The 22,345-nt window shown below is 38.0% G+C and overlaps 1 protein-coding gene and 1 long non-coding RNA gene across 2 annotated transcripts in view; one reads left to right on the top strand and one right to left on the bottom strand.

Moving 5' to 3' along the window:
• Positions 1-8,294: 8,294 nt before the first annotated feature.
• On the bottom strand, positions 8,295-8,884 carry LOC107838185 (uncharacterized). Its single transcript, XR_001664233.1, has 2 exons — positions 8,834-8,884; positions 8,295-8,795 (listed from the first exon to the last, which is right to left on the bottom strand). It is a non-coding gene; the product is annotated as an uncharacterized LOC107838185 (long non-coding RNA).
• Positions 8,885-19,621: 10,737 nt separating this feature from the next.
• The window catches only part of trpc5a (transient receptor potential cation channel, subfamily C, member 5a), a 126,683-nt gene continuing 123,959 nt past the window's right edge, over positions 19,622-22,345 (top strand). Inside the window, exon 1 of the mRNA XM_007568152.2 lies at positions 19,622-20,151. The gene's annotated coding sequence lies outside the window, so the exon portion shown is untranslated. The remainder of the gene's footprint in view (positions 20,152-22,345) is intronic.

The following is a 22,345-nucleotide window of genomic DNA, read 5'->3' on the forward strand; positions in this document are numbered from 1 at the left end:
TCATCAAAATAAAAGTGTAAACATGTAAAAACGGTGTGAATAATTATACCAAAGGGTTTGATTGCAGTAATGTCAATAAGCATGTTTCTATTTATTTTTGAGGAGGGTGTTAAAAACAATTTTATTTTAAATGAAAATAAACATTTGCCTCATCAGAATTAACTTTACTGAATGAAAATAACTTAATGTTAATCTGTCAGGGGTATGAATACTTTTGAGTGCATATATATACACGAGTTAAAAGTGATGGATAAAAATCCGTGCAAGTTTCATAGACTTCATAGACTATCACTGTGGAGCTGATGAAGGAAGTAGAACAAGAGTGTGTTGAAAGTGACAACATGAAAACTTGTTACTTTCAGGGTTCAAACATTTTCTATTTCTTGAGATGAGACTAGAAAAAAAGCATCACATTACATTTGTTCCCAGTGAATTTTATTTCGCTTGCACCAACTTTAGAAGTTTCTCATGTTTGTCTTTAAGTCAAAAACATGACACAAAACTATAAAAAAAATATTAAAAAATAAAATTATGAGGATGAAATCATAAAATTATGAGAAAAGTTATAACATCACAAGAATAAAGCTGCATGGGAATAAAGTCAAAATGTTTTAAAAATTAAGGGAACAAAGTTGCCCACAAATATCTAAATACCATGAATACTAAAGATCCCCTCTAAAAACTATTATAACTCACTATTTTTATAGGTAATAAGTAGTGAGTTAGAATAGCAAATGTATTTAAATATGCATTAACATTCACAATGGAAAAGTCTTGGCACTAACAATATATTTGCTCTTTGGGTTTCAGCCAATCAGCACCAAGAAAAATATAATGTCGCTCTTGGATTGGCTGCTTCATAAATGCCAGCCAATAGCGTGTCAATTAGCATTGTAGGGAAGAATTTCAGCTTCCTGAGTTTTAGTTTTCTTGAAAATATTTTAGATCTGCTCTAAGAAAAAAATCCACAAATATAGGCCTAACTTGCATTTATGTTCTACAGAAAAATATCTACATGATTACATTCATATGGCCGTTGCTCCAGCTAAAATAATAATAATAATAATAATAATAATAATAATAATAATAATAATAATAATAATAATGCATCACTAAATATATTCACATTGAATTATTTTCATAAAACTACAAAAAACAGAAATGGTTCGATTAAAAGTCTTTTGTTTGGGAAGATACGCCATTATCTACCAGAAAATGGCGTATTCATTGTATGTATTTCCTCCATGTAAAAGATGAAATACAGCCAATAATGTATACTTTTGGGATTTTTAAGAATTAACAATTTACTTTTAAAACAAGTTAAAAGTTAATCATCAAATCATAAAGCCAAGGACCCAAAAACAAATCATTCACTCTGTATTTTAATTATGAACTTTGAGAGAGTTCATAATTAATGTGCCACTTCATCCCAGTGGCACATCTGGAATGAGGACATGAATGTGGAAGTGATGTCACATGACCCTTTGCCCGTGACGTCACTCTCTCGCCCGCTCCATCATGATGGACGTCAAACAACCAACGCGCTCTTGTAAAGCCTGTCATCGCTTCTGTTTAGTTGATTTCACTTTAAAAATGGTCACAGGATGCTGCGTGGTCGGCTGCACAGACAAGGATGGAACCCAAACTTCTCCATTTATTATATAACTTTTAATGAGGAAAGATATGGCGGCGATGGATAGCAGCCGTTAATCATAACGACTGTCAGCCCTCGGTGTAACCGCGGATTTTCAGCGAACACTTTATACAAGGTTAGAAGATTAACGTTCATATACCTTATAAGTAAGTATACGGAAGCGCATTGCTATCATGCAGTAAAAAAAAATTTTCGATCGCTATCTCGTTATAACGAGNTCTAAGCTAGCTGTTTCAAGCTTTTAGATACTGCTGTCTATGAGCCCCAACAAGGTATGTTACGTTCACAGACAAATTGGCTTCACTAGAACAAGAAGAAGCCATGAATAAACTGGCAAAAACAACCTTTTAAAACAATTTAGGTTGTTTTCAATATTCCCGATCCTCATTTCTGACGTCCATCATGACGCCTCGAGTGATTAATTGACAAAAGGTCAATAGGCAGTAGGTCAAAAGATGATAAAAGATGTAAATTTATGCCAATGCACACAGGAGACTGTGTTGTATTTGGATAAATGGCATAATAGAAACACCATCAACAAAAATAAAACACCACTGGATTTATTCATTGGGATGTTTGACGCTTTCTAGACGGTAAACCTTTCTGACTTTTTGACTTGGCTTCATCTTTAACTCTAATTGATTATTTAAATGTAAAAATCTTTAATAACAATTCTCTCCCAACAAACCAATTTCCCTGCTCTTTGGAGAAAAAGCAGAGGCAACACCAAAGTGCACGGCAAGTTAAACAAAGCTTCACATGTCATCATGATGCAGTTTGCATGGAAATGTTTTAAAGTACAAACAATAAAAATAACATTCCAAGACAACCTCAGGGTCAATGCTCCCAGTATGGTCACGATAGTGTAGAAAGCCCTCTCCTTTGACTGGTCCACTCTGTCCCTGCCCGGCTCACCTGGGCCTGACTTGGACAAAACACGGAGCGCTGAGATGCTGCAGTATGGCACCGTGGTTAAGGTCAATATTACAACGCTGCAGTCTATGACGAAGTAGTAGTCCTTCACTGCCAAACCCAGTCCTACTAAACAAAGCAGCCAAACACAGAAGAGCACTACATTCCTGATTTTTATCCCTCTTTTGTTCTTCAGGCTGAGATATTTGATGGGATGAACGACCGCCAGGTAGTGCTCCACACACGTCAAGATGAGGAAGAACCCTTCTCCGAGCCAGGTGAAGGAAAACAGAACGGTCCCCACCTTTACCACTGTTTTTTCTTTGCCGTAGATACCGCCAAAGGAGATGATGCACCCGCACACGCCGATCAGCTCCATGACGACCAAGTGGCAGGTGAAGCAGTCCGAGTGACCCACGCTGGAGGAGCAGTTCTTCCACCACTGCTGGACTCCGTGGTAGAGAACCGAGATGAAGAGCGGGAGGAAGAGGAAGACATTGATGGCGATGAAGGTGGTGTAGATGAAGTCGCTGGGTCTGGTCATGATGCATTCGCTGTAGGACAGATGGGAGCTGTTGGAAGAAGAGTTTCCCATATCTGGGAGAGAACAAGACATCAGATTGTTTAAGTGGGAATCTTAAAGGTGCAGCGTGTAACTTCTATAAAAACTATTTTTTATATATATTAAACTGTCACCATGTTGTGACAGTTAATATGAAATAGTCTGTGAAAAGATCAATCTCCTCCACCTTCTCCCTGAGCTTTTTTTAATTCTATTAAAATTTAAGTTCTGTCAATTTTAATAGATTTTAATTATATTAAATTCAATTTAATTCCATAAAATTTACCTTAAATTTAATAAAAATTTAATAGGATTTCTATTAAATTCAGAATTTAAAAGAAATGATTTTCTATTAAAGAATTTTCTATAAAATTCTTTGGTATTGCCATCTAAAAAAATACAACGCCAAAAATAACCAATTATAGTGAGGGGGGAGGGTCTTAGCGCTGTCAATCAATTTCATGTATGTGCTGCTAAAAGTGCTAAGGGCGGAGAAACAACCGTTGTCATTGGCGGTTACACTAATTATTCTGAGGACTAACAACAGGATAAGCTAGCTGCATTGTAGCAGACAACAAGGGGCGGGGAATGAGCAGCACCTCATGGACAGTGATTGAAAATGCTAAGACCCGCCTCTTCACTCTGATTGGTTGTTTCTAGTTTCTACTGAGAGAAGGCAGAGGAGCTTGAATTTTATTTTTGCAGATTGTCTGTCTCATACCATACTGTCACAACATCGTAAACATTTCAACAAATATGTAAAATAGAGTCTAAAAGTTGCATACTGCACCTTTAATTATGACTGAAAAGTCAATTCATGTTTATATTTCGTTTTAGATTTTGAACATTTTATATTTTTGCACACAGTTGGACATATTTCAAGCTTGTTTCTTTCAACTTTTATCCTAAACTGAGTTACTGCGAATTTGACTAAGGCTCCTTAATAAAATGGCATTTCTATAACGTTTTTTCTTTTTACAATTTTTAAGGTTATTGTTGTTTTTGGGATGCATAAATATTGACTGCTCATAACATTTACAGTGGATATAAAAGGTCTACACTCCTCTGTTCAAATGCCAGGTTTTTGTGAAAAAAATGACAGCAACACAAACACTTTCACAACTTTTTCCACCTTTAATGTGACCTATAACCTCTACAGTGCAATTGGAAAAAACAAACAGAAATCTTTCACAGAGGTGAAATAAAAATAAGGAACTGAGATGATGTGGTTGCTTACGTGTGCACATCCTTTTAGAACCGGGGCTGTGTTCAGATGTAACCAACTACATTCAAACTCATGTTAAATTGGAGTCAGCACACACCTGTCACCAATTAAAGTGCCTCTGATGAAGTTCAGCTGTTCTAGAAGGCTTTCTGTAGCCACATCATCCGACACGAGCCATGGTCTGCAAAGAGCTATCACAGCATCAGAGGGATCTCATTATCCAAAGATATCAGTCAGGTGAAGGCTACAAAACAATTTCCACTGTCATCATCAAATGGAGAAAACATGGCATAACAGTGACATCACCAAGAACAGGACGCCCGTCCAACATTGATGATAAGAAAAGAGGGAAACTGGTCAGGGAGGCTGCCAAGAGGCCGACAGCAACACTGAAGGAGCTGCAAGAATTTCTGGCAAGTTCTGGCTGTCCAGTACATGTGACAACAGTCTCCCATCGTCTTCATATGTCTGGGCTGTGGGGTAGGGTGGCAAGACGGGAGCCTTATCTTTCAAAGAAACACATCAAAGCCTGGCTTAAATTTGCAATAACGCATCTAAAATCTCCCAAACACATGTGGAAAAATGTGTTATGGTCTGATGAAACCAAGGTTTAACTTTTTGGACATAATTCCAAAAGGTATATTTGGCACAAAAACAACGCTGCTCGTCACCAGAAGAACACCATGCCTACAGTGAAGCATGGTGGTGGCAGCATCATGCTTTGGGGCTGTAATGCTCCAGCTGCAACCGGAGCCTTAGTTATGAACAGTTCCAAATATCAGTCAGTGGTGGCACAAAACCTTCGGCCTTCTGTTAGAAATGACAATGACCCAAAGCACACATCTAAATCAACAACAGAATGGCTTCACCGGAATAAGATTAAGGCTGTGGAAAGGCCTAGCCAAAGTCCAGACCTGAATCCCTTCGAACATCTGTGGGGTGATCTGAAGAGGGCTGTGCACAGGAGATGCCCTCGCAGACTTTATATCCACTGTAAACAGAAATTCACTTCCAAAATCCTGAACTGCCTCTTTAATAGGCAGTTTATATACATATGCATATAAAACTACTGCATATGTATATGCAGTTAAATTAAAAGTTTTCAGAGAAAGAGGCGAAGAAACACGACGTCCTTACCTTTAATCTGACTGGATCATTTATTTAGATGCAGGCCAAAGATGAAGAATGGATTCTTCATCTGGGTCAACAAAGCATAAGCTGAAGTTTATATTCAGAGACTGAAGACCCTCCCACTTGTACCTTCCTTCTTGCCTGCATGTCTTAATATAAAACCAGCTGAAGGAGGGGTTTTCTTACCCTGCTGCACACCACAACACAAGACAGCTCATTGTTCCAGAAAGCAGACGGCTTACTGCATTTACAGCGAAAAGTAAATTAAGTATTCTGACGTACGTCGGCGTACTTCACTCGTCATGAAGCATGTCGTCACTTGGTGTCGTGTGCACACGACACCAAGTGACGACTCATTGTTCCAGAAAGCAGACGGCTTACTGCATTTACAGCGAAAAGTCGCAGCGTTGGTGAAAAGTTTTTCATATTTATGACGTTCCGCCATGTGTTCTAAAACAGGTGCAGCTTTTAAATCAACATTATTTCAGTCATTGTTTTGTATTTTATCCCAAAAAAAAAAAAAGTGCATGCTGGGTTTTTAACTACCAACTTGTAACTGTGCAACATACTGCTACAGTCAACCGCTCCTGTCTGCAGGACGAGTCCCTGAGTGTTGATGGGTGCAGTAGGGGTTTGTGAAGTGAGGCTGGAGGACGGAGAGATGAGACAGCAGACAAGGCAGCTGCCAGAAACCCTGTAAATCATCTGTCAGAGCTGCTTGACTTCTGAAGTGCTGCTGGTGATGTAAGTGAATGACTTCCCTTTTGTACCTTTAAAAAAAGAGGAAGCAACATTGAATAAAATAAAAACAGCTGTAGGACAAAAAACACAATGCTATAATAATGCACAAACTAATATGCACAAAAAAATAAGGTTAATAATTTAGCTCATTTTGGTTGTGTCACACCAGTGCAGATATATTACAAAATTGATCAAATTAAAACTTATCAAAACACTTTAATACAAAACTTAAACCAAATTAGAGTGCATTTATGGTCCTACTTAGAGTCAGAAAACTTAAATCTTTAAGAATTACTTTTCTAAAATAAAGACTTTAGTCACACAGGAGAACAGGAAGGGACGACCATATATGGATGATTATAAGTTCACCTGTTTCTTTAAACAGGACCAGAATCGCTTAGACTGGTTCTGGTTCTGGTTCTGATGGAGGTTTCTTCCACTGTCGCTACATGAATGCTCATTATGACAAACTGCTGCGAAGTCAATGACAACGTTGGCAAACGTCACAAGAGGAGCGAATGCTGCAAACCAGCAGGAAGTAAACCATCTGTTCTCACATAGAGTAAACCTAATGCTTATATAAATACAGGTATATATATATATATATATATATATATATATCTCACATTTATTGCTCATAATGATCCTTGAGCAAAGATTCGTCTCTGTAATCGTCTGCATTTGGAGAAGGAGCATCAAACCAACAAGTGTGCAGCATTTTCATGATATTTTGTTGCCATCTGGTGTTTGTGTTGGAAACTGGATCCTTCATATACAGACATGGATTTTCAACAACTGAGTCTCATCAGTTAATACATACTCAAAAAGATTTCTAATGTTTTTATTGTTATTGGTTATTCTTCTGCACATTTGAGCAATATTTCCAATAAATAAAAACAATGTAGTAGCTTCAAAATGTAGTTTTTCTTTTTGGGTTGGAGTTATGGGTCTTTTTATTTATTTTTGTTAATTTATGACTCTTTTACCATGATTCATGACATGAATCAATCTGTGAACTTTGACCTTTTCTCCAAAAAGGAAAAGTATTGAGCTAATATCTGTAAATATCTGCTGCTTCAGTTTATATGAAGACACATTGAGCTGCACTGGACTCTGAGACAAATACATCATCCTGAAGGTTAATCCTTTCATTTCATTTTAATTGAATAATCCATAACTAATCAGTGTGAGATTCGATGCTGAATGTTCATTATCCTGCTTTATCTTCTGTTTTCTTCCCTTCCCACCAGATCGTTGTTGTAAACAAGAATCTACCCTCACTAAGTCATCTGACTAAATACAGCTTAAATAAATTAAAATAAGGTCAAGCTTCTCAAAGAGAAACTGCTTTTGTCCTGTGAAATGATAAATTATGCTTTTCTACACAATTTTGCCCTCAGTTCAGAAAAATAAAACTTTAGAGTCATGAATGCTACATGCCAGGACAAAAACATTTAATTTCCTTTTGGGAATTTGACCTTTTAAAAATACATATTATTTTTGATAAATAACTACAGTTGCAAATTTATGATTTTTTTTTAAGAATCACCATTTTATTTTTAGTTGTAGGTCCTTAAATTAAGAAAAAAATACATTTGTAAACAATATATTGTCTCCTATGGGTTTGGAGTTTTTGTAGAAAATTATTGTTTGCAAACTGTTGAAAAGATAAACAAAGCCAACAGATCTTACTGCTGCTGTCATTATGTTGTAGAAATTTAATGCAATTATTCCTGGGAAAAAAAGATAAAAAGGTCTATAACTAACTTCACAGAAGAAGAACGCTTGCTGATCATTTAACCCTCCTGTTGTCCTCATTTTCTGTATACAAAATGACCCGTCTCCACTAAACCCCCAATATAAACAGCTTAACTGAATTTTAAACACCAAATTTCATCTTGCATATTGTCATTCACCACAAAATGTGTGAATACTTGAGTTTTCCCTCTCCACTTGAATTTCTATAGCTTAAGAAAAGACAAAATGTGCAAAAAGGAGTTTTGAATGCATTTTTATTCCCCCTCAGTCCCTCTGTCACATCAAGCACAACTCGCATCCCCTGGTTCTTCTCTGGGCGTCCACTGGTCGACTTCCCAGTATAGATTTGCATTTTCCAAGCATGGCTTGATTTGGCATCGCAAGCCACCCATGACTTGATCCCATATTTTGCTGGCTTGCTGGGCATATACTGCCGGAAAGGACAACAACCTTTGGACAAAAGACATTAGCATCAGTGATTAGTATCAGTGTCACAGAAAACAGTCAAAGAAATCAATAGTGAAAATCACTTTTATTACAAATATGAAAACAGATTACCTCTAAATGGAACCAGTTGCTCATCCTCTGTTACGTCAGGCCCTGGATTGTAGAGGCAGGGCAACCGCTCCACCCACTTGTCCCTTTCCTCTCTTATGGCTGCAAGTTTGCCTGTCACACGTCTTGCTGGTCTTGATTCATCAAATCATATCAGTCTTGAGTAGATGTGAAAGAGTTTGAGTGGCATTGTGGCTATGAAAATTGGCCTTCCACTCTCTGCATCCCATAGACCAGCTGCAGCCTCACCTCAGGACCTGCATACACCTGCTAGGGTTAGCAGCCCTAAGTAGACCTGCAGGTCAATCTCATCCATCTTTTTCCAGCTGTCTCCATATTTGTGAAATCTTCTTCTCCGGATACATCCTCCACTTCCTCTTCTGAATCAGAGTTGTCTTCCTGGATGTGACAAAATCACCTCTAAAGCCTCTTCAGTGTTATAACGCACAGTCATGGCTTCAGCACAGACACAATTCAGGGTCCTGTTATGCAGGACCTATATAACCTCAGGAAATAACAGGTGGTCTTCTGAAGAGAACCCCACCTGATTCACCTTGTTCACTTCTGCTACTGATTGATCTGAGACACAATTAAAACTTTGTAACATTCTGTGGTTTGTAAATAACTCTGAGACTTTTATTTCAACTCTATTTGCCTCAGAGGTCATTTTGACCTGAAGACCATCTTTGTACTTGTTTTTGTACAGCTTACATGGAAATGTGAATAAAAACATTTAACTTTTTCTATTGTTTGGGCCCATGATGCCATTTGATTTGTGAAAACCTCTAAGATTGTTAAAGTTATTGGCAGAAAAGCCATTTAAAGAGGCTGACAGGTCACTACGACATTAATGTGACATGCACATCTTTTAACTTGGAGTATCTGGAGGAAACTCCCACATTCACAGGGAGAACATGAAAACAGACTCAGGCTGGAGTCCAAACCCGGGACGTTCAGGATGGTCAGAACCGCTCCACATGTTCCACCATGTCTCTCATTATCACTTATTAAATACATAATAATGGAAAAGACATCCTAAAACCCTCAGATATGTGCAGAATATAGCTAAAAATGGTTTCACTTGAGTTTTATCATGCCGATATGTGAAACGTTGATGTAAATGGAGCATGGAAAAGTAAAAAGAAAAGAGAGGAAGCTTTAAGGAAAGTGGAGCGTTTAGTTTGTTTCACCAACACTGAAAGATCTTGAAGGGCTTGTCAGTCACTATCTGGAATAAAATGTACAAATGCTTCATATTAAAAATTAAAATGACCAAATTAACATAGCAGTGATTTTCAATTCACCTTGTCTAATTCATTATTGGAGCCTGAGCAGAAGCGATAAGTAAACATGTCAGGCAGTTAGAGATGCTAACTGGTGTAAACCTGTTAGCTGGTTTGATTATTTAAGTCTGTTTATAGCTGATTATTCCTCATACATGGTGGAATATGAGAAATAGAAATGAAATATAAGATGTTTTTCTGTCTCTAGGGGCCTTGAACCTGAGGGCTGATGCGCTCTAACCTTCTTTTCACGTCCCTCAGAGTATAAAAATCTAATTTTAATTTCCCTTCCCACATTTTTCCCAACAGATGCCAACCTAAAGCGACTCTTCCAGGCTTCAGCTCCGGCAGCGAAGCAGGAAACTCAGTAAATATACTTTTTTTTTTTTTTTTTTAATTTCTGGCTCCAAGACATTTGGATGGGAATAAACCTGAGTGTCTCTTTCTGTGCTGGCGCGTTTCAGCCACTTATCTCTCCTGTTTTATTCCTTCCCTCTGTTATCAGCTCAGCCTTTTCTCTTCGTTTCATCAGTCTGTGCCCTCTGTCTCTGCAGAAGTGAACATATTCAGCAGATGGAAATAATCCTCCTCCCCACCGCTGTGATCAAACGCCTTTCGCTCTCGCAGACGGATAAAATAGACTCAGGTAGGCAGCAGCAGGATAAGACGTTAATCTGGTAAAAAGCTCAGGCGAAAGGAGCAGCTAACAGAGATGGAAGTGTCTTATTTCCTCACTCTGCTTAAATCCTCCATCTTTGGTTACATTTTTCAAATCCTTTCTAATCTAAATCTTTAAAACGATCATTTGTTTTAAATCTGGCAGCTTCAGAGGAACTCGATTTGTTTTCCTCTAATAAAAGTCAGATTAATAGAGTCCAAGTTTTAAACCTCGATTTCAAATTTAAATTGATCTAATTTAAAACTGTTGCAGAAAGCCCTCCACACCATCACCCTAATCTCTGGTTCTCCGCTTAGACTGCTGACGTTGAGGTCAGAGGTCACTGGTAAAACAAAACGATGATTCAAACCTTAAATCTGTTAGTGATATAAATCATTTTAAGCTTAAATGTACACATGAGCATTAGCTTCTATGTTTAAAAGCTGATTACTGAAGTCAAATCATTTCACTGAATATTTTTATTTTCCTAACCATTTATGATTAAAATAAACAAATGTTTATTATTACATAAGAGAAATTATAATTGAACTTACCTCTGTTGGTTTGATCTGCACAGTGAAACACTTTGTCTGATTTTTGTCTTGAAACATTTAATCTGCAAATCCTCTGTTTAAAGTCATCATTCACTCTGCAGCAGGGAAAGATGCAGATTGATGAGAAGTTTAGAGATTTCCATCAGCATCAGGGGGAGGAAAACGCAAAAATCAAAGCTCAAAATAAAATAAAAAAAGTGTTGCAGAAAAGCCAAAGTGTCAGAGTCTGGCTCTGTGCAGCCCATCAGCAGCAGCAGCATGTGATTTATCAAACTCATTTCAGGTTTTCTAATTTGATTCTGTCTTATTGTCTTCATGTTGCAACGATGTGAAAGACAAACTGATTCAATTCACAATCCCATTTCTTTTATGAGACGTAATTTTATCCTTCAGTACAACAAAAAAATCTACTTTTGCTGCAGCACAAAATGTCCAATTTGTCAGTGAACTGGAGGTGAAAGATGTGTGTGTTTATCTCCTGTGCTGCTGTGACACCGAGTCAGATGTGAGAGAGCCGTCAGTCAGACGGCGCCGTGAAATCAGATCAATCTTGTCACCATCCGATCCATTAGTGCATCTCCACCGTGTCGCTTGCTGTTGTGCAGTTTGGCAGAAAACATTTCCATTTGTCTCTGCCTCCTCAGTATTTTCTTTGATCCATTCAATGCTGTAATGAGTTCGATTTGGGGAATTGAGAAAAACTGACGTTTCTTAAACAAAACATGTAAAAACACCACATTTATCAAAGTCCAACTGTTTTGCTTCATTAATTAAGGAATGATTTCTGATGTACTCGTTAAAAATTTTGGAAATTTTAGTTATCACCCCAAACTTATCATTATCTGAGATGTTTTGATTTATTTTAGAGATTGTCCAAAACAGAGTCCACTGCAATCATCAAAGTTTGTTTTTATAGCACATTTATAACAACCTCAGCTGATCAAAGTGCTTCACAACAATCACAGCATCACAGGTAGGTCAGTGATAAAACAAAAAAATAAATAAATAAAACGTAAAATTTGCAAGAGAAAATACCGAAAACTAATATGAATAAAAACCATATGAATAAAAATGGTTATTCAGCAATTAGCCAGCAATTTACTAAAAAGTCAAATCAGTGACGTACTAACATCAACCCTTTTTCTTTTTTTTCTTCTGGGAAAAAAAATTTTGGATTAAATTTAATGCTTCAACCTGCACATTTATGTTAGTTATTTTTTTTTATTTTCCTAAATTAAAACAGATATTTTATTAGTAGAGTACTGAAATACTCACGTGGAGCCAGTAGGTGGCACTATTATCAACACCTGAATATACAAAGAAGGAACATTAGCAGCATTTCTGAGAATATTCACCAAATTTTTTTCATATGTCATTAATTAGGATTTAGCAAGAGTGCAAATAAAGTATATAATTTATATTAACTTAATTTTTGTGCCAGCTGTTTTTAAGACCTCGTTTGAAATTTAACGTGACAATCTGAATTAATAGGAGTCATCTTTATTTTTACTGTGCAGTAGAGATGAATATAAATTATATTTATTGTTGTTTTATGTTATATATTTTATCTTTTCTGTATTGAAAACAAAGTGATAACATTTTGAAGGAATTGTTTGGTTTCAGCCTCCCAGTGACAAAAGACCAAAAAATAATAATAATAAATAAATATATTTTTTGCACCAAATTTATTTTAGAATTTTTTTTTAATTGCAAGTATAATATAATAAAATTATGTGAATAAAGTCATAACATTACTACTTTATTCTTGAAATATTATAGCTTTATTCTAGTGATGTTATTACTTCATTCTTGTAATTTTTATTTGTTCTAAGTGTGGCCCTAAAACTCAGCCATAGAGAAAAGATGCGTGTGTGAATTATTCAAGTGGCTTGAGTTGTCAGTAATTCCCTTTAACATGTTTACAGAAAATAGGTGATTTCTGATTGTTTTGGTTACATTAAGTGAGACGAAAATGCTTCTTCTAATCAAGTCATTAGAGAAAATTGACACCTGATGACATTTTGTCCTCTTAAATTATTGTCAAATTTTGCTGAAGAACCTTCAAACCGATTGCCAATAAATCCAAAAGTATCGCACTGAAAAACAACAAACTTGATGTGAAAGCAATGACCTGCCAGAATGAGCATCTTGTCCAAACAACAGTAAACTTTCATCTGTCAGACTCGTCTCCCGCTGCAGTCGGCTCATTTTAATTCTTTGAACTCTGCAGGATTTTTGCATCCAGTGTGAATCTTTGTGCGAATACTGAAGTGTGAGGATTCATGCAGATAAATGTTTCATGTTCTTGTGTGTGTGTGTGTGTGTGTGTGTGTGTGTGTGTGTGTGTGTGTGTGTGTGTGTGAGGAGCCAACAGAGCTGGAGCAGATAAAGATCAGCATACGCTCTTATTACCTCGTTCATTGTTAAAATGCAGGCTGTCGTCTCTGCTTCAGCTTATATGGAAGCATATCTCAAATATTTGCAGTGTGTGTGTGTCAGTAGATGCTGGATAAGCCTAAAATAATCTATTCCTCACAAACACACTCTCTCACTAGAACAAGGCGCTGTTCTGGAAAATGTCACACACTCATCCAGATGAACGATGCTCCCTCCCTCCTCTGTTCTTCCTCTCCTCTCCCATCCCTCTCTCTTCATTTCCTGTCACTCCCTTACTGCTTATTCACTTCTACTCCTTCAGCCTCCTCTCCTCTCACATCTTCCTTGCATTTTCCTTTCCTACATGTTGAACTCCACCTCCTTTCCCTGCGCTTCGTTTCTCCCTTCATGATGTTGCGGTAATTGAATTAGGCGTCCCATGGATACAGACTCCCCCACACCGGGCAGAACAAAACGCAGCAAAGGCGCACGCTGTGTCCAGACCACGGCAGAAGCTGCGACTCAGGCTCCAGGTGTCTGTTATGATGTACCGCATCTGTTCCCATGTACTCAGCAATGCACACACACACACACACGCATCAGCCAACGTTTACACTAACGTTATGTTCAGTCTAATAAGATCGGCAGTGCATTTACAAAAGGTTTCATACAGCAGCGGCTGGTTTCTGCACACAGATTCGTTCTGGTTTCATGCTCCTCTAATCTGGAACACACTTCAAGAAAACTGCGAAACTGCTGAAAAACTGAGTTACTTTAAATCAAGGCAAAAAATAGGAATATAAACATAAACAGCCTTTATTTTAAAGGGAAAATTCAGCGGCATAAGGTGTGGGTTCTAACAAAAACACGTCCTTAAAGTGTTAAAACTAAGATTAGTGTCTGTGGCGGGAATTTGTTAGGACTTGGACACAAAAGATGGTAGGCCAATGCATTAGTTCACTTCAGATGGCGTTTATTGTGCTCATCTTCAGGTAGAAAAGGTGGAGACATTGTACAGCGTAGGCAGAAGTTTAAAAAATAGACCAAAAAAAAAAAACAACAGTATCTTCAGCAGCTCAAAAGTCCATCAGCTTCAGTTTGACCTGTTGGGAGTCTAAACTCAGACTGACCCCCTGCGGTGCACAGAAAGACAAAAAACAACCAGAAAAAAACACTAAGCAATTACTTCTAACTCAAGTAAACTCTTATCAAAGTATACAAACTACATAAAATAATCAGAACACTGAAAAAAAAACCTGTGACCAAAAATAGAGAACAGTCGGTTCTGATGACATCATCGCGTCATCATGTGACTCCGTCCCGGCGCGCTCCAATCAAACAAATGGCTTTGTTTGAATACCTGAACCAGTAGCAGCCGAGACGGGAACAAGGCGACGAACCGGGTCAGTTTGTACTGAAACCAAAGAGTGAGTTCTGTTGGCTGTGTGTATGTTTGTGCGCTCGCATGTCAGCAACGTTTTTACTGTAGATCTTCGTCATGTCCTCCTCTGACATTAACTTTATACTTTTCATGAACATAGGAAGTATTTCTGCATCTGTCTCTTTTTGTCTATCCCCTCTTGAAATTTTATTATTGTATTGTAGTTTCTCTAACCTACCATAAATTTGCTCTCAGAGTTTAATATCTTTCTTTGTTTAGAAAACAATCCACTCAAATTTTTGTTTTTATCTTTAGCTTTTAAAAGAATAATTCAAACGAAAAGCTGCAAAAATTACTAAAGTAGGTCAGAAGTTTGATTACATCAAATTGTGGTTAAATATTAAATATTGTATTGGTATTGCTGATATTGGTCCTGAATTTACTAGTTATCGGATCAATACCAAATCATGCTGCATTGTCAGTCACCCCACAGTCATGTGTACCCATTTCTTTTTATTTAAAAAAAAAATTATTAAAAATGTTATATAATTATTCACCTTTTAATAAAAAGCCAAGATACATTTCTGACCAGTTTTCCTTGGCTGGAAATCCAACACAGAGTTGGTTTGAGCTGGTAACTTATCAGATCTCAGTCTCTCTATTGAAGCTGAGCGCAGGGGGAACCAATCTAAAAGCAATCCCAGTGATCCCACTGTGTGACCGTCGAGCAAATCCGTGGTAACAAATCCACCGGGTCGGCAGGGACGACGGTGGAGGGTAACAGATTACATGTACAGGATTAAAGTCATTTGATTTTATGATGTGGCGAACGGAACAGGAAGTGTCAGGTTAGTGGGAGCCCCAGGAGTCTGTAATGACCATTATTTTTGAATGGATTACCTTCTGCATGATGGAAATTTTAGGCCACCTGTGATTTGGATCAGACTAGACATCCTGAGGGGGTGTTAGATTGTTAGCTGTTTAAAATAAATAATAAGTAAATGATGGTACCAGTGGTTATAGGATGGCAAAGCTGGATAGAGTGATAGTCTCACTCTGCCTGGCAGATATAATGTGTAATAATAGCACTGCTTACTGGATACCACATGTCACTGGGTTGTATTTCTCTTTTGTTATTATTACACAAAATGACCATATTTTTTTTTCCGGATTGTTCCTTTACCTTTGAAAACTCCGTCATTGTTACAACCGTGTGACTTTAAAATCAGGAGCCCCCTTCTTTTTATTTCTTCTTCTGTGGTATTGTTGTTAAATGGCATAGTGGGGTTTTTTGTGTGTTTTTTTTTTAGTTATCCTATATTTATATTTATTTCTTTGTTTGCTTTCTTTTTCTCCCTCTTTTCCACCTCTAGCCAAAATATCTGTGATGCTAGGTTAACCAAGCAATATTAGAGAACAGAAAAATTTTAATTCAAATTAGAAAATAACTGCCACAACTGGAGAACAAAACCCTAATCCACATATTTTAAGCAATTTCATTGCTTTTGTTGTGACACCAGTTGATTATGTTCTGTTTCGTTTTTGTTTGGACTGTATCCATTTCAATGCATACCTCCTTGTTTGGTTGGTTCTTTTCTTTTCTTGTTGTTTGGTTAATTGCTGTTGTTTGCTCTATTGTCTGGTTAATTATTTTGTAGATCAATGCCCCTTTTTTGCTTTTTGTCGGTCTGTTTGTTGTATATACACTAATTGGTGAATAAAAAAAGTTTGTGTCCTTTAGATCCTCCCCTTTGTCACGTTGTCTTCCAGAAGGGGTGAGTGTTATTGTTTTTTTTATTTAAAACCCTCCAGTTTGTTTATAGGTTTATTAAGTTATTCTATGTTATCATCACCATTGTAATATATAAATTAATTTCTTTATATGTATATTTTGTGAACTAATGATTGTAAAGTTAACTGTAGTTGTGCTACATGCTTTGTTTTGTGTAGGAGTTGGAGCAAGCTGTTCTTGTCAGAATAAACCAACAAACCATCATTTTCATAGAGAAACTTTTAAGAAAATAAATTTAGAATATGCTAGTTTTAAAACTTAACATGTCTTGATTGAAATAGCCTAATTATAGTTTTCAGATTAATAAGTTATTCTGCCCTATTGACATTTATTTTACCTGTAGTTACAGCAGATTGTTTGCTAAGATCCTTTGAACTGTCCTTTGTCTGTGTGGGAAACAATCAGGAGAAGTTCCAGCTTTCCACACAGATCCGTGAAAAGCCATAAAACAGCAGGAGTTCAGGAGAGTCTCTGCTTCCACTTTGTTTAGATAAAGGGGACAAATGGCCTTAGATCGTGACTTGCTGGGAGTTCCTAACTTTAGAGAGGGACAGAGACAGCTCCTGGTTGGATGAGCAAAGATACGCCTTATTTGAATAAATTAAATACAAGAATACACCTTTACTATAAAACTTTCTACACAGAAGTAACAAATTAGATTTGCTCTTCCAATTCTCCAGACGTGTTTGCACGTCTTTCTTTTTTTCCCTTCTTCTTTTCCATTTGTCTCAGGTAAATGAATGTTTGTTTTAGTGTGTTTGAAGTGTCTGTTAATGTGACTTTATACTTTTAAATGTTAGAATAAACTCTGAAAATGTATGACATGGAGCGTTGACTGTCATCTCTGTGTAGCTTTTGTTTCCACGCATGGAACCATTGAATCCCAGAGCACAAGAGAATATAACGAGCCAAAAGTTTTTATTTTTATTCTATTAACGAAACCAAGTTCTGGCCCTAATTGTTCAATAAAACCAACATGGCACAGAAAGGATCCGGTTACACACACAACACCATCACATTTGGTTTTACCCACAGTCCGTCTGGAAAAAGTTGTCGTCAAGTGTCAACATGCTCCAACACGGACTGTAAAATCAGTCTTATACTCTGTTTACTACTGGTTTGGATCTGAACCTTTCCACTCAGTAAGTGCATCAATCTGCCCTCAGTATTATGTAACTCCAGGGAAGGAAGAAGGAATCTTAAGTGTCCACTTGTGAATGTTTTGGAAAAGGTGCTAACGTTGAAATTAAACTGGTTTGCTGTAAGTTAAAAAGTGTCAGACAGGAACATAATAAAACAGTGATGACTCAAACCAAAGATCTTTCAGACTTGGCATGTCAGACGGGAACCGGTCGCTGTGTTTGTCACACTTTCTGATCCGTCTAGACGACTGAACAATGTGACAGATTTGTTTTTGACAAGTTTATTTTCTAAAATGTCATGGCAAAACATTATTTCTGCTGAAATAATGTATGACCAGCCGCTGTAAATACAGCTCTTGCATGTATGTAATAAACCTTTTCTCATGGCAAGAAGTCAGGAAAAAAAAAATCACAAATGCTTTCATTGTACCTAAGAATTAAAACCCTGCAAACTTTCCTTCCTTCAGAAACGAAGGAAGGAAACAAAATGTTTCAGACTGATCGAAAAAGCATTTGGACACCAATCAGGCGTAAGTAACATCACTGTTCCCCATTAGACTATTGAAGTTGTGCTGCTTTATGTGGGGACCAACATGTCGGCAGCAGATCCTTTGAATCCTGCAAGTTGCAAGGAGAGATTTGTCTTCTTTGTTCAGGATATTCAGCTTATGTTCAGTTCCAAAAACTTGTTGGAGTCAGCAGTTGCTTTTGTTGCTCTTCAAACCATTCCTGAATATTTTCTTCTGCTCAAAGAGGCCGCAGCCACCAAGAAATAACATCCCTGTGAAAAGATGCAGATGGTCTGCAGCAATGCTGACGTAGTAGACGTCAAAGTAATGGCAGGACACAACATGTCCGCAGGCTTCACCAAAGGCTTGTCTTGTATCGTAAGTTTATCCTGGTGCCGTGTCTCTCCAATTAAGTGAGGAATATAAACCAGGTTATCCATAAGATGTAAAACAAAACAAAATTCATCAAACCAGGGCGCCTTCTTCCAATGCTGTATTGCTTATGTGCCCATTGTTACCACCTTTAAAGCTAGATAGTGGTCAACATAGGCATCTTGACAGGTCTACTGCCGCGCAGATCCAATGTGCAACAAACTGAGCTTCTATCAGAACCAGTATTAACTTGTACTGTAATGTAAAGTACATTTGCTCTACTAATTGATTGGAACAAACCAGGCCAAATCAATATGTTCCTTCCTTGTATTTTGTTACAAAGATGTTACAAAACCCCCATACTATATAGAGTTTTGGAAATTCTCAAACTTAAATGGGACATCAGTCCAAAATTCACATTTTAGACATTTTTGTACTTTCATTTTGGGTCTCTGCTGCTTCTAAAAACAGCCCAAGTGCAATAAAAAAAAAAAGAAAAAGGCAATAAGTCAATGTTTTTTGGTGTCTAGAAAACAAGTTGTTTTAAAAGTCTTCAGAATGTTAAGGCACTGCCTCTCACCTAGCAACCCAAACCCGTTGCCTAGTAACCCGAAGGGAGTTCCGCCCATCACCTAGCAACCCAAGCTGAGCTCCAGCACCTGATCAGCTGTACAGTAGGTGCTGTAAAAGACGAGTATTCTTCTGTCAACTTACCATCCAGAAACCACTTTCTGTATTCTTGTTGGTTGAGCAGGAGGTTCCACTAATGATTTTCAAACCCGACCAATAGGAAACTCCCACTAGAAAAAAAGTCTACATAGGATATAGAGCCAGATTCAATAATCAACTAATTTATGACTTATAAAGGAGCCAATTTCTTCTGTTTATGTGAAACAGGAGAAGAAACCATTTTAACTGGAATAGCTGGAAAGCTTAAATGTTGCCAGTGATTTTTTTTTCTTGAGTGAGCTGTGAGAGAGAGAAAGAGAGAGAGGTGGAAGGAAGGTGCATGAAGTGATGTCTTTCCTAAACCAGTCAGTTACAGATGCCTCTCTGTGGAGCCGGAACCAAAGCCAACACTCTGGTTTTCATTTTTTATTTCCCAAACAGCCAATGATCCGTCACCTGTAGCTCTGGGGTTGGGATTCATTTGGGATTTATCCCGCATTTCCATCATTTTCCTCCCGCCACTGGCATCGCGATGGGTCGCGCGGAGGAGCCGCATCAGCAGCGCGAGCAGACGCGTCTCCTGCCGCTCCGTCTCGGTTCGACAGGCTCGAGGAGGACGAGCTGATTCTGCGGAGTTAAAGGAGAAGAAGGAGGAGAGGAAGACGGAGGTGGAAATCCCGCGAGAGAAACAAAAAAAGAGAGAGGGAGAGGTGGTGGAGGGGGGAAGAAACGCGGACAGATACGCATTCAGAGCAGAAGCGCCGCACGTGAGGCGCGCGAGCGGAGAGGGGAGTAATCATTAATTTTGGAGGAGCTCCGCGGTGAATTTCTGCTCTTTTTCCAGCTCACAGACGGAGAAAAAGAGTCTCCGAAGCAGGTAAGGACCACCTAACGGCTCCCGCTAAACCTTTCCCTGCCGCACACGGAGAGAATTAAACACCTGTAAGCATCTTCAGCCTGATTGACTCAATTAACAGCAGCTGCTGTCTGTCATGGTGCCACATTTAAACGACGGCCACCATTTAAATCGTGTGTTTTCAATAATGAAATGGCTTTAATAAAAGATTAGCGTTAGTTTATTTCACTTTTGTTTTTAGTCTGTTTGCTAGCTAGCTATTTTCTTTCTATTTTTTTTTTAAGCAAATGTGCCGTTTTTGTTCCGTTTGGCTGCATATTATGCCCTTGTTTAGGTTGAGCAGCTTCTCCATACGCAGATGAAGCCCTGAAACATGGTGCATACCTGGATCCATGTTTATTTTCATCACAGAGCTCCAGTGTTTGGGTCTGATCTGGTTTTCAAAGTGATGATGGTGTCGCTGCAGGTTGAGAGGGGAGAGAGAGAAAGGGAGATGCTTTGGGTGACTGTGGGTGGTTTATGTATCCTGAATGTATTGACTAATGCTGAGGAGGAAAAAAAAGAGGGGGTGTAGCTGAAGTGCGTGCGCGTCAGTTTGTGTGTGAGGGCCGCAGAGTTTGTGTGGGTCTCCATGGACTCTGCCTTGCGCGTTGGTGCGTTTTGGGTGCGCATGACGAGGCTTTGTGCGGTTAGAGAGAGAGGGGGAGAGGATGGTGCAGCTTTCTGCTGTATTTGCAGTGTGGGTGTGTGTGCGCGTGCTCGTTTGTGCACGTTGTATGAAGATGGAGACAGAAATGGATAAAGCTGCAAAATGTTTGAGCTCCCCCGTGGTTTTGGAAGCGCATAACGCGCAGAGTCATAAAGCCTAAGGGTTTTCCCCGCAAATTAAACCCTCCGTCAGCTTTTTTTTTTTATTTATTTATTTTTTCTAAGTGTTCCCTCGGTCTGTCCACCTGCAGGGAAACACAATCCTCTTTAAAATGTAAGGAAGACCTAACTGCAGGCGCAGCCACCCACAAACAATAACATCTGGGAAATGAACATCCTGCAGCAAAATGAATAGCAACAACCAGAAAAATTATCCTGGCTATTTAATCTTCAGGAGAGATGCTGAGAAGGAAAATCAACACAGACTGTTGATTATTTTATAACAGCAAAAGTTGCTGAATTGTGCATTTATTTTTTGGACAGTCTTCTGAAGCCACTGCAGTTGTGTGGTGCAAAAATCAGAGCCAAAGCAGCAGATTTGCTTTCTTTATCATTTAACAAATTGTTGGTAGCAAGTTTGGCAACGTTGAGTAAAACTATGTTAAAACCTGATTTGTTTGTGGCAATTCTTCCTACTACTATTATGGAAATAAATTAACATAATGGTTTTAGTTTTGATTTACGTTCCCTAATTTTATACTGGATGGCTTGTTTTTGGAAGTGCTTGAACAGTCACGTCAAAATACACAGAGTTTGAAAAACAAATTTAATCCATGGACTCCAGACGCGCTAGCAGTCGATCCGCCACCGAGACCCAAACATGTCTATATCTGGAGCATAGGTATGTGATGACGTTCACTTTGTGTTGACCAGAACCCTGGAAAAGAGAAGCTGCCCAGTGATAACGGCGATTTCACTGATTGGGCCAAGATTTCCTCGTGATTTGGTTGTGCTGAAGTTTGTAATAAAATCAGTCGTATTGCTGAAGACACCACAATACCTACTGTTCTTACTGCTTTGATTGGTAATTTATTTGTTTTTAAATGTATTGTTTTAATTTTTACCTCCTTGTAAATGTTCAGCACTTTGAAAGCACTTTATAAATTAAGCTATTATTATTATTGCTGGTATTTGCATTTTCACATGCAGAATAAATAAAAAATAGAGAACAATTGAAAATGTTTTCAAATATTCAAATTGATCTTTTTCATGGAAAAAAGTATAAATCTGTTACAGCTGACTGGCACAATGTAGCAACAGGTGGGGAAGGGGCTGCACTGCGTTACTTAATGCGCTTTAGTATCAGAAAAGAATAAAACTCCTGCACTTTCTCTGGCTTCAAAGTACTTTGGGAGGAGTTTTACAGAAAATGTTAGAGCTGTTGAAATTATAAGTCACTGGGATTGCATTTAATACGTTTACACTTCTTCCTATCCCATTTTCTCTTTCTTTTACTTGTTTATTTCCAAGCATGTTCAAAATAAGATAAACTAAACCCTCTGTGTGG

This window comes from Poecilia formosa, unplaced genomic scaffold, assembly GCF_000485575.1.
Source record: "Poecilia formosa unplaced genomic scaffold, Poecilia_formosa-5.1.2 Scaffold218, whole genome shotgun sequence".
Lineage (NCBI taxonomy): Eukaryota > Metazoa > Chordata > Actinopteri > Cyprinodontiformes > Poeciliidae > Poecilia > Poecilia formosa.